The 17767-nt window shown below is 44.1% G+C and overlaps 1 long non-coding RNA gene across 1 annotated transcript; it reads left to right on the top strand.

The window, feature by feature from the left end:
• Positions 1-10628: 10628 nt before the first annotated feature.
• On the top strand, positions 10629-16911 carry LOC132658396 (uncharacterized). The gene is made up of 2 exons (XR_009598002.1): positions 10629-13302; positions 16223-16911. It is a non-coding gene; the product is annotated as an uncharacterized LOC132658396 (long non-coding RNA).
• Positions 16912-17767: the final 856 nt, after the last annotated feature.

The following is a 17767-nucleotide window of genomic DNA, read 5'->3' as shown; positions in this document are numbered from 1 at the left end:
GAAAGAGGAGAGTGAAAAAGTTGGCTTAAAGCTCAACATTCAGAAAACGAAGATCATGGCATCTTGTCCCATGACTTCATGGGAAATAGATGGGGAAACAGTGGAAACAGTGTCAGATTTTATTTTTTGGGGGCTCCAAAATCACTGCAGATGGTGACTGTAGCCATGAAATTAAAAGATGCCTACTGTTTGGAAGGAAAGTTATGACCAACCTAGATAGCATATTGAAAAACAGAGACATTACTTTGCCCACAAAGGGCTGTCTAGTCAAGGCTATGGTTTTTCCAGTGGTCGTGTATGGATGTAAGAGTTGGACTGTGAAGAAAGCTAAGCACCAAAGAATTGATGCTCTTGAACTGTGGTGTTGGAGAAGACTCTTGAGAGTCCCTTGGACTGCAAGGAGATCCAACCAGTCCATTCTAAAGGAGATCAGTCCTGGGTGTTCATTGAAAGACTGATGCTAAAGCTGAAACTCCAGTACTTTGGTCACGTCATGCGAAGAGTTGACTTATTGGAAAAGACTCTGATGCTGGCATGGATTGGGGGCAGAAGGAGAAGGGGATGACAGAGGATGAGATGGCTGGATGGCATCACCGACTCAATGGATTTGAGTTTGAGTGAACTCTGAGAGTTCGTGATGGACAGGGAGGCCTGATGTGCTGCAATTCATGGGGTCGTGAAGAGTCGGACACAACTGAGCGACTGAACTGAACATTCATTGAGGCCCCTGTCCTCTGGCAAGTATTTGTCTTCTCAAAGCTATGAGACTGCAAAAATTTATATTATGGTTTCAAAAGTTTATTTCTTTAGCCTCTGGACTAACAGCTCAAGATTCTGAGAAAACAAGTTGCATGTTGAGGTCCTTTAATTTTCTAGCTTTGTTATTCTAGCACTGTGCCACCACAGAAAGCTCTGTTAGCTTCTCTGCCCCAGCAGTGGCCTGCTGCCTGTGCTAAGGCCAAATTCTCAGCTCTAGCCTGTACTCCAGGAGAAGAATGACTACACAAATTCAGATATTACTTTTGATATATTTCATTTCATTCAGGTTTTCAGTAGGACCACCTATCTGGAGACCACCACCCTATTTCTGCACTCTTTAAAGGCACTACTGGTACAACCTCCTATCTTTCCCCCATCCTCAGATTAACCATCCTCAGAAAGTCAAAAGTATTCCATCTATTAATAACTGAAATTTAATCTTGTAGGTTATCATTTTGAAAAATGTTGAGAAACTTCCCTGGGAGTTTAATGGTAAGACTCTATGCTTTCACTGCGGGTTGAGGGTTCAGTCCCTAGTGGAGTAGCTACTATCCTCCATGCTGCATAGTGCAGCCAAAAAAAAGAAGTTTAATAATAGTTCCCCACAGCCTCAGAGGTTTTGGAGAGGAGTCTGGGAAAGAGAGATTGGAGATACTAATGGGTTAGTCTGTGAATTACACTTTTGCTTTGAAGCTCATTTTTATCAGGTTTATATGTATCCTATGGCTCACACATTCATTTCCAATTTCAACCAGCAGAATTAAAGTACTAAGCCCTTAAAACTGGACTGTCATGATCTGATGTGGCTTGCATCTCCAGACTCAGTTTTCACTCCCTGCCTCCCACCAAATTTCCTGCATTTCCCATTAGCCACCAACCTCTTCCACTTCCAGTAGAGTGATGCTTCTCAATCTCACACTTTGGTCAATCTGTTCATGGTGCCTAAAATGCCATATTCAAACCTTCAACAACCTTGCCAAGTGCTGATAATTTCCCTTTTGTTTTCCCAAAGGTGGTACTAAAGCTATGTTTTGTTTTGTTTTGTTTTGTTTTTTCTGGTCTGCAGATTCTGGCTAGTTTTCTGTGTATGCTCAGTTGTGTCTGACTCTTTGTGACCCCATGGATTGTAACCTGCTATGCTCCTCTGTGTATGGAATTTTCCAGGCAAGAATCCTGGAGTGGGTTGTTATTTCTTACTCCAGGGTATCTCCCTGACCCAGTTATCTAACCTTTGTCTCCTGCATCACCTGCATTGGCAGGAGGATTCTATACTGCTATGTAACCATTAAGTAGAATGAGGGATATCTACATGCACTAACATGGGTGTGTTTGAAACTGCCCTTCGGAATTCAGGGAAGGTCATGAAGGCTGGAATCTTACCTAAAGAAATAGGAATCAAAATGAGGTCTCTGTGCCCGGGGGCCCCACTCAGTTTCATCACTATTGTTTTCAGAAATGCACACGGGGAGCTGGACACAGGGTGGGGGCATGTGTGTATATTGGGGTGTGCCAAGAACTGGGAGTGCTTGTGCACCAGTTATGGGGATCATGAGTGATGCATCCCCAGCAGCTTATGGTTTCTTGATGGAGTCCACAGCACAGTATGAACCGTGTGCTTTCAACACTCTCCAAGAATTCTATCTGGTGTCCTCCCAGACTCTTCCCACTCCCCAGTCCTGAAGTTTGTGATTCAGTTCATGGATGGGCTGAAATGAGCTCCTTTCTATGTTCCACACAGCTGGGGAGGCCAGGTGGTCACTCAGACACTCTCACTTTCCCTTGTTGGAGGTATCACAGGCTCAGAAGATAGCTCTTGGCCCTAAGCTGTGTTGTGTTGGGGGAGGGTTGATATGGTAAAATCATTTTTTTTAACCCTTTCCGATATGTCCAAACTTATAATTCTTTTGCTTCAATATTGTCCTGGAGTTCCTGAAGTTCCACAATGGCCCTTTCATCCATAAGTGACTGTCTAAGACAGTGTTTTACAGGAGTTCCTGAGCTGAGGATATGAGGGGCTGGAGCCAGTTCGTGGGCCACCACAGGGTCCAAAGCCAGGACCAAGATCATGGTTTGTATGTCTATTACCCAGTGCACATTTGGGCAAGATTCCTCCCAGATCCCTCATCATAGACACTTATAGCTCCCACAAAGGCACTTTTGTCTGTGGAGAGATGCCAAATTTTTCTTAGGGGTGGGGCACAAACAAGGGTCAACTTATACAGCTATAGTGCTGACATCACTCTGTCCCCAGTGTGTATCTTTATCAGTACCCTCACCATGCTGTATTATCAGTGTCATTAACCATGAGATCCTTAGTGTTTCTCATTTTTGATTCCTTGGGACCTAGCACAGTATTTGGCACACAAGAGCTCAAACATTTATTGAGTAAACAAATGAATGAATTGGGTCTCAGATGATACTTAGGATTTTAAATGGCATATTTTAGTGGACTGGAAGAAGCACAAGCTTGAATCAAGATTGCTGGGAGAAATATCAATAACCTCAGATATGCAGATGACATCACCCTTAGGGCTTCCCAGGTGGCTCAGATGGTAAAGTATCTGCCTGCGATGCGGGAGACCTGGATTCAATCCCTGGGTTGGGAAGATTCCCTGGAGAAGGAAATGGCAACCCATGCCAGTACTCTTGCCTTGAAAATTCCATGGACGGAGGAGCCTGGTAGGCTACAGTCCATAGGGTCGCAAAGAGTCGGACACGACTGAGTGACTTCACTTTCAGTTTATGGCAGAAAGTGAAGAGGAACTAAAAAGCCTCTTGATGAAAGTGAAAGTGGAGAGTGGAAAAGTTGGTTTAAACCTCAATATTCAGAAAATTAAGATCATGGCTTCTGGTCCCATTACTTCATGACAAATAGATGGGGAACCAGTGGAAACAGTGTCAGACTTTATTTTGGGGGGCTCCAAAATCACTGCAGATGGTGACTGCCACCATGAAATTAAAAGACGCTTACTCCTTGGAAGGAAAGTTATGACCAACTTAGATAGTATATTGAAAAGCAGAGACATTACTTTGCCAACCAAGGTCCGTTTAGTCAAGGCAATGGTTTTTCCAGTGGTCATGTATGGCTGTGAGAGTTGGACTGTGAAGAAAGCTGAGCACCAAAGAATTGATGCTTTTGAACTGTGGTGTTGGAGAAGACTCTTGAGAGTTCCTTGGACTGCAGGGAGATCCAACCAGTCCATTCTAAAGGAGATCAGTCCTGGGTGTTCGTTGGAAGGACTGATGCTGAAGCTGAAACTCCAATACTTTGGCGACCTCATGCGAAGAGTTGACTCATTGGAAAAGACCCTGATGCTTGGAGGGATTGAAGGCAGAAGGAGAAGGGGATGACAAAGGATGAGATGGCTGGATGGCATCACCGACTCAATGGACATGTGTTTGAGTGAACTCCAGGAGTTGGTGATGGACAGGGAGGCCAGTACTCTTTCCTGAAAAATCCAATGGACGGAGGAGCCTGGTGGGCTGCAGTCCATGGGGTCGCTAAGAGTTGGACACGACTGAGCGACTTCACTTTCACTTTTCACGGAGAAGGAAATGGCAACCCATTTCAGTATTCTTGCCTGGAGAATCCCAGGGATTGGGGAGCCCGGTGGGCTGCTGTTTATGGGGTCACACAGAGTCGAACATGACTGAAGCGACTTAGCAACAGCAGCAGCAGGGAGCCCTGGCATGCTGTGATTCATGTGGTTGCAAAGAGTCAGACAAGACTGAATGACTGAACTGACTTTAGTGGGGAAGACATTCATTCAAATAAGAGAAACCAAACAGAGATAATACAGTAAAAACAAGTAAAAATGGCCTTGGTAAATCTGTGTGCAATTAATGAGAGAAAAGCTTAGGTGGAGAAGGCAGATTACCTCAAAGTGAAACCTTGACTTGATGGCCTGTAACCTAGATAGCATATTGAAAAGCAGAGATATTAGTTTGCCAACAAAAGTCCATTTAGTCAAGGCTATGGTTTCTCCAGTGGCCATGTATGGATGTGAGAATTGGACTGTGAAGAAGGTTGGGCACCGAAGAATTAATGCTTTTGAACTGTGGTGTTAGAGAAGACTCTTGAGAGTCCCTTGGACTGCAAGGAGATCCAACCAGTCCATTCTGAAGGAGATCAGCCCTGGGATTTCCTTGGAAGGAATGATGCTAAAGCTGAAACTCCAGAACTTTGGCCACCTCATGCGAAGAGTTGACTCATTGGAAAAGACTCTGATGCTGGGAGGGATTGGGGGCAGAAGGAGAAGGGGACGGCAGAGGATGAGATGGCTGGATGGCATCACTGACTCGATGGATGTGAGTTTGAGTGAACTCCGGGAGATGGTGATGGACAGGGAGGCCTGGCATGCTGCGATTCATGAGGTTGCAAAGAGTCAGACACGACTGAGTGACTGAACTGAACTGAACTGAAGAAATCAATGGGGCTTCCCAGGTAAAGAACTCAGACCTGTCAATGCAGACACAAGAGACCTGGGCTCAATCCCTGGGTTGGGAAGATCCCCTGGAGGAGGGTATGGCAACTCACACCAGTATTCTTGCCTGGAAACTCCCATAGACAATGGAGTCTGGTGGGGTACAGTCTGTGGGGTCACAAAGAGTCAGACATGACTGACTTACTTAGCACACATGCACAAGAAATCATTGTAAGTTTTTAACCAGCAAAATGATGTAATAAAAGTGTTTGTTTAGGGCTACTTACTTAGCAGAGTACAGAACTGGAATTAGATTAGTCTGTCATACTAGCATCCTCAGAATAATTCTTGGCTTCCGCGTATTAATGAAAGCCTGCTGATTTTACTTAGAAATGCCTTTGAAGTGTGAGCCATGGCAGAATCTTATCTCAGGATCTTAACCCCTTTCCTAGGTTATGGCAATAGCCTCCTAATTCATCCCCTTCTTTACAGTCTCATTTTCATCACTTTCCATGTGCCTGCTACTGCTACTGCTGCTAAGTCACTTCAGTCGTGTCCGACTCTTTGCGACCCCATAGATGGCAGCCCACGAGGCTCTCCTGTCCCTCAGATTCTCCAGGCAAGAACACTGGAGTAGGTTGCCATTTCCTTCTCCAATGCATGAAAGTGAAAAGTGAAAGTGAAGTCGCTCAGTTGTATCCTACTCTTAGCAAACCCCATGGACTGCAGCTTACCAGGCTCTTCCGTCCATGGGATTTTCCAGACAAGAGTACTGGTGTGGGTTGCCATTGGAAGAGATATTTCTAAAAATGAGTTTAAGCTGCCTAAAAAGCTGTTTGTCCATCTTTTGCTAACAAATTCCTTAACATATCACACATAGCCTTTCACAAACTAATGCCACCCAATCTCTTTGGTTGTCTCAGACCACTCCTTTTCACATATATTTTATCTTTCTGAGGACACCATATCCTTGTGCATCTGTGACTTGCACATACTGTTTCCCTTTTCTGGAAAGCACTTCTACCCTTCCTTGCTTGAAAAAAATAATTCAAATGTCACCTACTCTATGTAGCCATTCCCTACTCTCCTAGGAGATTTAAATAGATAGGTCATGCCTTAGTCACCTTTGTATTTTTAGAACTCATTGCAATATTTAGCATAGCAGTGGCTTCTACTAGAAACAAAGTTTTTAAAATATTTAATGATAAATATTATTGCTGTATTCTGGAAAAAATGGAAAACAATACAGATCTATAGAAGGTAAAAAGTGAGTAAAGTAAAAGCCATCTACTCACACCTGCAATACTGAGCTATCTATTCAGTTCAGTTCAGTTCAGTCACTCAGTTTTGTCCGACTCTTTGCAACCCCATGAATCACAGCATTCTAGGCCTTCCTGTCCATCACCAACTCCCAGAGTTCACTCAAACTCATGTCCACTGAGTTGGTGATGCCATCCAGCCATCTCATCCTCTGTTGTCCCCTTCTCCTGCTCCCAATCCCTCCAAGCATCAGGGCCTTTTCCAATGTGTCAACTCTTCTCATGAGGTGGCCAAAGTATTGGAGTTTCAGCTTCAGCATCAGTCCTTCCAATGAACACCCAGGACTGATCTTTAGAATGGACTGGTTGGATCTCCTTGCGGTCCAAGGGACTCTGAGGAATCTTCTCCAACACCACAGTTCAAAAGCATCAATTCTTCAGTGCTCAGCTTTCCTCACAGTCCAACTCTTACATCCATACATGACCACTGGAAAAACCATAGCCTTGACTACACAGACCTTTGTTGGCATAGTAATGTCTCTGCTTTTCAATATACTATCTAGGTTGGTCAAAACTTTCCTTCCAGGGAGTAAGTGTCTTTTAATTTCATGGCTACAATCACCATCTGTGGTGATTTTGGAGCCCCCCAAAATAAAGTCTGACACTGTTTCCACTGTTTCCCCATCTATGTGCCATGAAGTGATGGGACCAGATGCCATGATCTTCGTTTTCTGAATGTTGAGCTTTAAGCCAACTTTTTCACTCTCCTCTTTCACTTTCATCAAGAGGCTTTTGAGTTCCTCTTCACTTTCTGCCATAAGGGTGGTGTCATCTGCATATCTGAGGTTATTGATATTTCTCCTGGCAATCTTGATTCCAGCTTGTGTTTCTTCCAGTCCAGCGTTTCTCATGATGTACTCTGCATATAAGTTAAGTAAGCAGGGTAACAATATACAGCCTTGACATACTCCTTTTCCTATTTGGAAGCAGTCTTTTGTTCCATGTCCAGTTCTAACTGTTGCTTCCTGACCTGCATATAGGTTTCTCAAGAGGCAGGTCAGGTGGTCTGTATTCCCATCTCTTTCAGAATTTTCCACAGTTTATTGTGATCCACACAGTCAAAGGCTTTGACATATAATCACCATTAAATCAGATCTTGTGTGTACTATTTGACACACTTGTTGGTGTATAGTTTTTAAAAATTCAAACCTGTTTTTGAATGACTGAATGAGTGAATAAAGGAAATCCAGATGTTATTCATAACAATCCACTAATTAGTTGAAGTCAGGAAAGAATCTTTATGAGGTTAGAAAAGAAACAATAGAGTGTGAAGGAGTATTGAAAGAAACGAAAACCAAAAACCAGGGAATTCCCTGGTGGTCCAGTGTTTAGGACTCCACACTTCCACTGCAGGGGACACGGGTTCCATCTCTTGTCTGGGAACTAAGATCCTGCAAGCCACAAAGAGTGGCCAAAAAACCAAAAACAAAAAAAAAAAAAAAAAAACTACTGCAACTTCATGACTGAGTTGCCTGTGTTATGCTTAACATAGAATCAAATATAATTTCAAAGCTGCAATTTGTGGATACATAGGTGGAAAGTTTTAAAGAGATGCAAGAAGGAAGATAATCCTTCTCATATATCTCTCTGAATACCAGTTTTTATACTTGTACAACACAACTAATCCCAATTTGTAGGGTTTATGAAAGGATTAGGGATAAAATATATTAACATGTTTGCCACGCAGTCAAGCAATAAACTATAATTATTATCATTTGTATTGATAAGAGTGTTTTACAATAACGTCAGAGCAGACAATGTAGGTTATCTTGTTTACTAATAAGCATGATGAATTTCTTCTACTCTTTAAATCGGCTTTTAGCAATATCCAAAGATATGAATTTTGGTTCAAAATTGGGAAAAGAGTATGTCAAAGATGCATAATTGTCACCCTGCTTACTTAACTTATATGCAGAATGCATCATGTGAAATACTAGGCTGGTTGAAGCACAAGCTGGAATCAAGATTACTGGGAGTAATGTCAATAACCTTAGATATGGAGATGACACCACCCTCATGTCAGAAAGTGAAGAGAAACTAAAGAGCCTCTTGATGAAGGTGAAAGAAGAGAGTGAAAAAGCTGGCTTAAAACTCAACACTCAATAAACTAAGATCATGGCATCCCATACCATCACTTCATGGCAAATAAATGGGGAAAAAGTGGAAACAGTGACAGACTTTATTTTCTTGGACTCCAAAATCACTGTAGATGGAGACTGCAGCCATAAAATTAGAAGACACTTACTCCTTGGAAAAAAAGCTATGACAAACCTAGACAGCATATTAAAAAGCAGCGACATTACTTTATCAACAAAGGTCCATCTAGTCAAAGCTATGGTTTTTCCAGTGGTCATGTATGGATGTGAGAGTTGAACCATAAAGAAGGCTGAACACCAAAGAATTGATACTTTTGTACTGTGGTGTTGGAGAAGACTCTTGAGAGTCCCTTGGATTGTTAGGAGATCCAACCAGTCCATCCTAAAGGAAATCAATACTGAAAATTCATTGGAAGGACTGATGCTGAAGCTGAAGTTCCAATACTTTGGCCACCTGATACAAAGAGCTGGCTCATTAGAAAAGACTTTGATGCTGAGAGAGACTGAAGGCAGGAGGAGAAGAGGACAAGAGAGAATGAGATGGTTGGATGGCATCTCCAGCTCAATGGACATGAGTTTGAGCTAGGTCCAGGAGATGGTGAAGGATGGGGAAACCTGGCATGCTGTATTCCATGACTTTGCAAAGAGTCGAACATGACTGAGTGACTGAACAGCAACAACATTTACAAATTAACCTCAGCAATATTATCCAAAGACAAACACATACTGAGACTCACATATATACCCAGGAAGACAGAGATCTCATAGTTTCTGCTTTATATTTAAAATGTCTCTTGCCACCCGCTCCCCCCCCTTCCTTTTTTTCCCCTTGGCTTGAAGTTGTACTATTAATAATTAACCTGAGGCTGAAGTCTCAGGAAAGTAGGCTGTGTATCTCATGGACATGATAACTTCAAGTTTTCTCTAGGCATTAAAAATAATAATAATAAACTAGTTGTTTTTAATCTCATGTGCAAAAAAAAAAAACAACACAGTTTTGCAAATTCAAAAGAAATTTTGTCTTAGCCGTTTTTTTTTTCCAGAGTCTAAAGAATATTGTGTTCACACTGTCTTTTTTCTTTCTGTGGTCATGGTCTCTAGCTAAAATGTAAACCAGAGAGAGCTCCAATTGACTCTGATAACAAAGGCATATTGGCTGATAAAATCTTGTCCCAGAGGGGTTGTTTCTCTGGCTAGGTGAGGTCTTAGTCCCATCAGAAGAATCTGAACAGTAAGGGAAATTGTAGGAGTATGGGAAGTTTGATTCTTTCCTCTCCCCCATCTCCTCCCCACCAAGAGAGAAGAGAAATTAGAAGGGAATTCTTTAGAATGTTAGGAGTGTTTTTCTGAATCCTCAGGCTTTTGATTATAAGAGACAGTCCTAGACATAAGGGAAGCTCAGTCCATTTTCCCATCCTGTGGCAATAAGACAGAGACTCGCTTTCAGGCCCCTCCCCCCACTTTTTTTTTTTTTTTTTCCATGTGAAGTGAAAGTCGTTCAGTTGTGTCTCTTTGTGACCCCATGGACTGTAGCCTGTCAGGCTCCTCTGTCCATGGAATTCTCCAGGCCATGGAGTGGGTAGCTATTACCTTCTCCAGGAGATCTTCCCAACTCAGGGATCAAATCCAGGTCTTCCGCATTGCAGGTGGATTCTTTATGGTCTGAGCCACCAGGGAAATAAAGACCAGGCACTGCCACAGTAAGACTTAATTTCTTCCCCCTTTCTTACCCCTTACAGGGGTTTTCTTCTAGCTTAGAAAGGCATCCTCCCATGTTGAATAGCCTACAACCAAGAACTGAGTGCTCCTAGAAATGCAATCCAGTGTCCCAGATACATTTGGGAGGTACCAGAAGGGGATTCAGAGCATCTCCTGAATTCCCTTCTCTGATGGAGTTTTGGGCATCCTCTACTTCCCTATCGAATAATAGCCAGACATCTCTGGACCCCCTTTGATACCCTGTGCAGAGAACCCAGCCCAGCATGGCTGGAGAAGGGCTTTTCTTCTCCAGTGCATTGCCAGAGCTCTCCTTGAGAGAGGTCTGTTGCACCATCATGGTCTGTACTACAGTGGCCAACTCAATAGGCTATTCATTTCAGTGTATGCGTTGCCAAGGCCTGGAGTGAAGGGGGGAACTCATGGAGGAAGTGGAATTTGCCACAGTGGGAAATGTCACAGGGATCAGGATTTGAGGGCTGAGAATATTCCCATAGAGGATTTTTGGTCACAGAGCAAAATGGAAGAATATACAGCAGAAGAACCACGAGTCTATTACCCTGATGGTGAGTGTCTAAGATAAAATTGAAGGGGATGTAAGTGTTAGGTGAAAAAGAAACCTTACTTTCTGGGTAGAGTAGGTAAGAAAATTGCAGGAGAAAAAGTAAAGGACAGTGCATGTGCAGGCGAGCCTCTCAGGGGAAAAGATGCTGGAAGGCAGAGGAGCCTGGGAGATATAATTTTTCTACCCCAGGAAACAAACTGTATCATGTAGCAGGGTGCAGTTTATTGGCAAGCAGTGGCAGGTGGTTTCCCAGTGCACTGCTCGCAAAGTTGATGAAGATACAGCCCTTGGGCATGGGGCATGCTGGGAGTTGTAGTTTAGGCAAAGTGAGAGAAAGAAGGAGAGAGAAAAGAGAAAAACACCTGGGCTCCTTCACTGAGGTGATTAGGACTAAGCCTTGAGGGTCTTGGAAAGAGGGAGAGTGAGAGGAACCAAGATCTCATGGAGGAGAGACAGACAGCAAAAGTCAGAAGTCTCCAGCCAGCAGATTGGGTGAAACCCGCAGTTTACCTTAAATCTCAGTTTGGTAACCATCTGATCCCAGCGAGACAGGAGTGAGCAGTGGTATGAAATCAGATCTTAATTCTCTGCCTAAGAATTGAACCTGGGTAACCTGGGTAGCCTGGATGAAAACCAGTGATCCTACCCAGCAAATGAGAAAGGGCTAGAGGCTGTTTTTCCCTGGATCTTTTCCCCAATGAAAAATGCAATATCAAGGAGGCAGAAACTTTAAATGCAGGTACAAAGTTTCTTATTAGAGACATAGCACAACAGCAAGTGGGAGAGCACATAGAGAAACGGTTTGTTTAGCTGAGACAGAAGCAAGACAGAGATGCACACCCAGAGAGAAAGGGTGTGGGTGTCCCCTTAGTGAGGAGGAACTCCGTAAAGAAGCAGTTAAGTCATTTGTATAGGTCAGTTCTTCCAGGTCTTTGTCTTCCTTCAGGCCAATTATCTAGTTTCTTTTCCCACACCTCACCTACCCTGGAGCCCTCCCCTGGGGTGCACATGCACCCCTCAGCCAAAGTTTCTGGAAGGTGCAAGATTCATTATGGTCTGGCATTATCCCTTGACTTTTAACCCACAAGGAGCCTCTCCAAGCATGTCCTCTCCAAGCATGTGTAGTGTCTCCCTTGTCCCAAAAGGGAGGGAGATCCCTTAATACTTTACTCTTTGTAAAAGATTTTGCCTCTCTTTGTCCTTGCCATGATTATTTCCTTGAGATGTTTATAAGAGACAAAGAACGGCTATTTAACCTTTTTCTGTTGTTATCTCCATTCAAAGGGCAAACAGGAGGATGATTGTAAATGCCTCAACTGGAGCCCAACTAACCCTTATCTCAGGAAATGCAAACAGGAGGCTAGTTGTAAATGTCTAACCTGGAGCCCATCTATCTCCTCCTTCACTGGGACCTGGTTTATAGGGCAGGAGGACAGAGCTGGGGACAAAGGAAGATGTGGGTACATCTTTCTTCTCCTGACTTGGGGAGGGGGACAGGAACACTCACACCGTTCCCTCCCCCATCCCCATCCTGCCCTCCTCCAGCTGCCTAAGAGCACATAGAGGATTCTGGCCATCACAAGCTCCGTCACCATTGTGCAGGCTCCACAAACCATGCCTGTCCTCTTCTTGACCCCCTCTCAGTCCGGAATCAGGAATGAGGAGGCAGGATGAATCTGCACACACTTCTAAGCAACATTTTGAACATTTCCAAGAAATGTTCACTTTTCCAGGAAAGTGAGCATGCAGGCTAAAATGAAAAAGGGTAGTGCTGGTTAGAATGAAAGCATCATGTGTGGAATCTATGAGGAATTTTGCCTTCTCTAAACCCCTCATTCGACCAATGAACAAAGTCTAGAGAAGGGAAACAAAGCGTCCAGGCTCAGGTTCGCACTCCATCATGGGCATGTTGATGAGTCCAGCACGAGGTTTCTCACAGATGGCAGCAGCATCCACTATGAGAAACTTGGTCTCTAGAGACTCCCAATACCTCTGGGTTAACATACCCATGAGAAATACTGACTTAATGTGGTTCTTCTCCAGTAAGTCAGGGCACATAGTCAGGGCAGTGTCTAGGCAGGTCAGAAGCAAGGTCAGAGGCCTGCTCTTCTGTCTTTGTCTCTGAAGCCTGATTAATACTACTTCCATTTAACTCCCTTAACACACTGTCACACTGCCTTCAAGCCAAGGACAATAGGTGAACTCTGGCTCCCTTCATGAGTCTACCTTTGGGCGAACTGTCACTCCCAAAGATGCCCCTTGGCAGGGCTCAGCCAGATGGCCATACCTCCTCTCTCTTCCCACAGGCTTCCAGCTCAGCAAGAACCTTCTGCAGCTGATTATCCTCAGGTATGCAGACCAGGAACTCCAACTGGGCTTTGATGACTTCCTCAACTGCCTGGTCCGGCTGGAGAATGCAAGCCGTAAGTGTACAGAAGGGCTGTGTGTTCTTGGGCTCCAGGGCTAGCCCAGTTCCTCCAGTCTCCTTCCTGGAGCACGTAAGAAGCAACCTGCTGGGAATTCCAGCAAAGGCAGGCTGAGCCACCCCCCACTCCACCCACATCCTTGTGATTTGTGTGGTTAGCCTAAGGGTCGGAGCGCATGTATCTTCTCTTCAGTGAGTTTTTGAAAGTCATTCTCCATTCATTCAGTGTCTTTGTGGGAGGGTAACTGAGTGAGGAGGGGGTTCCCATGTTATAACTGAGAGAAGGCCAAATCTCATCACAGCACACAGAATTGAAAGAATTTCTCTCTCTCTCTCCCTCCCCACCTCTCCACCGTTCTGTGTTTTGTAAGCCCTAGACACTGACCCAGTTGTCTCAAAGAATATCTGTTACCCCAGGAAGAGAAAGAGATTATGTGTAGGTAGTCCTTAGCATTTGCAGTTTATATCCACCTACCCCTCGCTGGGTGGATACACAGTTGAACTGAATAAAGCACTTTCAGGGCCTGTAACTCAATATCAGGGTGGCTGCTGTGGGGGTGTCATCTGTGCAAATGCCCCCCAGATGCCCACATTTGTGTAAATGCTCTGGGGTCACCATTTTGAATCTTAACAATATTTTTCAACAAGGGGTCCCACATTTCCATTTTGCATTGTGCCCCACAGATTATGGAGCCAGTCCTGTTTGGCACTTTCTAAAGGAGTAAGCGCCTTGTAATTTCATGGCTGCAATCACCATCTGCAGTGATTTTGGAGCACCCAAAAATAAAGTCTGACACTGTTTCCACTGTTTCCCCATCTATTTCCCATGAAGTGATGGGACAAGATGCCATGATCTTCATTTTCTGAATGTTGAGCTTTAAGCCAACTTTTTCACTCTCCACTTTCACTTTCATCAAGAGGCTCTTTAGCTCCTCTTCACTTTCTCCCATAAGAAAGTGTCATCTGCATATCTGAGGTTATTGATATTTCTCCCGGCAATCTTGATTCCAGCTTGTGTTTCTTCCAGTCCAGCGTTTCTCATGATGTACTCTGCATATAAGTTAAGTAAGCAGGGTAACAATATACAGCCTTGATGTACTCCTTTTCCTATTTGGAAGCAGTCTTTTGTTCCATGTCCAGTTCTAACTGTTGCTTTCTGACCTGCATATAGGTTTCTCAAGAGGCAGGTCAGGTGGTCTGGTAGTCCCATCTCTTTCAGAATTTTCCACAGTTTATTGTGATCCACACAGTCAAAGGCTTTGGCATAGTCAAGAAAGCAGAAATGGATGTTTTTCTGGAACTCTCTTGCTTTTTCCATGATCCAGCGGATGTTGGCAATTTGATCTCTGGTTCCTCTGCCTTTTCTAAAACCAGCTTGAACATCAGGAAGTTCACGGTTCACATATTGCTGAAACCTGGCTTGGAGAATTTTGAGCATTACTTTACTAGCATGTAAGATGAGAGCAATTGTGCGATAGTTTGAGCATTCTTTGGCATTGCCTTTCTTTGGAATTGAAATGAAAACTGACCTTTTCCAGTCCTATGGCCACTGCTGAGTTTTCCAAATGTGCTGACATATTGAGTGCAACACTTTCACAGCATCATCTTTCGGGATTTAAAACAGCTCAACTGGAATTCCATCACCTCCACTAGCTTTGTTCGTAGTGATGCTTTTGAAGGCCCACTTAACTTCACTTTCCAAGATGTCTGGCTCTAGATTAGTGATCACATCATCATGATTATCTTGGTCGTGAAGATCTTTTTGTACAGTTCTTCCGTGTATTCTTGCCACCTCTTCTTAATATCTTCTGCTTCTGTTAGGTCCATACCATTTCTGTCCTTTATCGAGCCCATCTTTGCATGAAATGTTCCCTTGGTGTCTCTAATTTTCTTGAAGAGATCTCTAGTCTTTCCCATTCTGTTGTTTTCCTCTATTTCTTTGCACTGATTGCTGAAGAAGGCTTTCTTATCTCTTCTTGACCAACCTAGATAGTATATTCAAAAGCAGAGACATTGCTTAGCCGACTAAGGTCCGTCTAGTCAAGGCTATGGTTTTTCCAGTGGTCATGTATGGATGTGAGAGTTGGACTGTGAAGAAGGCTGAGCGCTGAAGAATTGATGCTTTTGAACTGAGAAGACTCTTGAGAGTCCCTTGGACTGCAAGGAGATCCAACCAGTCCATTCTGAAGGAGATTAATCCTGGGATTTCTTTGGAAGAAATGATGCTAAAGCTGAAACTCCAGTACTTTGGCCACCTCACGAGAAGAGTTGACTCATTGGAAAAGACTCTGATGCTGGGAGGGATTGGGGGCAGGAGGAGAAGGGGACGACCAAGGATGAGATGGCTGGATGGCATCACGGACTCAATGGACGTGAGTCTGAGTGAGCTCTGGGAGATGGTGATGGACAGGGAGGCCTGGCGTGCTGCGATTCATGGGGTCACAAAGAGTCGGGCATGACTGAGTGACTGAACTGAACTGAACTGAAAGTGTGTTTGCTGGATGACCTCCAAGCACTGGTTAAACAGTGGCAAGGTCTATGCTCCTTGGTTCCACGGCAGAAATCTCCCTCTGTTTCTTTAGGGACTCTTAGAACTCAAGGAGTTACTCTTTAAAGCATGTCTTTTCCAAACTGTAAGCTCCGAAAGAGCCGTACTGAGTGGAGAAGCAAGGTACACATGTTGACTGATGCTGCAGATGGTCCAAGACAGGTGGGCAGGTCCTGAAGAGCCTGACTTGCCATGCTGTGGCTGGGTTTTCTCTGGATGTGACTGGGAGCCAGTGAGAGGTGCATTTTAGAAAGAGCTTCCTGAAAGACCATATCTTATTAGACTTACAAGTGGTCAGAGCTGACCTGACATAATGAGATTTGGTAATTTCTCTTCTCTCAGCTGCCATTTTCTTTCTGAATTCCCTCAGGTCCAACCCTTTTCCTGCAGGAGGTTCCAAGCTTATTCTCATAATGGAGAAATATTAATGAAAAGGCACTCGAAACTGGACATCATCCTCCTGGATCATCCTGTTAGATTCACCATCTGCTGCTGCTGCTGATGTTACCTGCTGCTGCTACCTGCTGCTGCTGCTGCTAAGTTGCTTTAGTCATGTCCGACTCTGTGCGACCCCATAGACAGCAGCCCACCAGGCTCCCCTGTCCCTGGGATTCTCCAGGCAAGAACACTGGAGTGGGTTGCCATTTCCTTCTCCAATGTATGAAAGTGAAAAGTGAAAGTGAAGTCGTTCAGTCATGTCCGACTCTTTGCGACCCAATGGACTGCAGCCTACCGGGCTCCTCCATCCATGGGATTTCCCAGGCAAGAGTACTGGAGTGGGGTGCCATTGCCTTCTCCGCTGCTGTTACCTAGAGAACTTCAAAAATACCAAAACTAGGGCTTTACCCCAGATGAATTTTAACTTTTTATCCTAGAAAATTTTGCTCATACACCTAAGTATAAAGAATAATAACCAGTCTCCATGTGCCTTTCACCAGTACTTCTCATGTCCCGCCCCATGAAAATATTAATGACCAGTATGCACAGACCAATTAAATTAGAATCTAAAGGGTAGTAACATAGCATCATTTTTATTAAAATTTCACAGTGGTTCCAGCACCTTTTTTTTTTGTTGTTGTTGTTCCAGCAACTTATATCCAGCTTCAACAATAATCTCACTAATCTTTTCCGTATGATCCCCTGAAACATGCTTTTCCCCCTGAGTTTGGTCCTTTCATCTGTAAACATTCCTATCAGAAAGACTTCTTTTTAACATAATTGCCATGCCACCTGCACTCTCACAAAATTCTCAGTGAGTCCTCAAAATCATCTAAGATCTGATCTGCAATGAGATTCCCTAGGTCATCTTAGGATCCACTCACTGCATGTGGTTGCTGGGTTCTCGTTTGTTCTATGGAAGCTCCTTCCCCGTCTTGACTTTTTTTTTTAAAACCTCCCAGGGTGACTGTCAGGTAAAGCCAGTGTTGATTGGTTCCACCACTTGGTGAAGATGGGGAGACTGGCCCAGGAGACAAGAGTAACTGTCTCAGGTTATTCAGTGCAGCAAATGAGCTCCCTTTTTAACCCCAGCTCTGCCTACATGTGGGACCATCCAGAGCTCACCTTCCCAGAAAGAAGGGCTCTTAGAGACTGAGCAGCTTTCAAGACTCATGCAAACCTTTATGTACCTGCACTGCTTTATTCCAGAGAAAAGGTCCATGGATCACAAGCGTAGCCCAACAGTTAAGATAAGGGAGCTACTTCAGATCCAGGAGCTGGCCGGCTGACCGACATACAGTAGATGAAAAGACCTGCTACCTGATGCTAAGGGCACTGGCTTCTGCCATCACAGGGATTCCAGAGGATCCCCTAGTTGAGAGAAACCTGAGTCCAGTGGTTGCCCTAGAAGAGGCCCATTTCCTGCCAGAAGAGTGAGAAACTTCCCTGCAGGCCTCTCCATAATGGGGAAATAACT

Source organism: Ovis aries, chromosome 22 (assembly GCF_016772045.2).
Source record: "Ovis aries strain OAR_USU_Benz2616 breed Rambouillet chromosome 22, ARS-UI_Ramb_v3.0, whole genome shotgun sequence".
NCBI lineage: Eukaryota > Metazoa > Chordata > Mammalia > Artiodactyla > Bovidae > Ovis > Ovis aries.
This window is presented reverse-complemented; position numbering and strand designations above follow the sequence as displayed.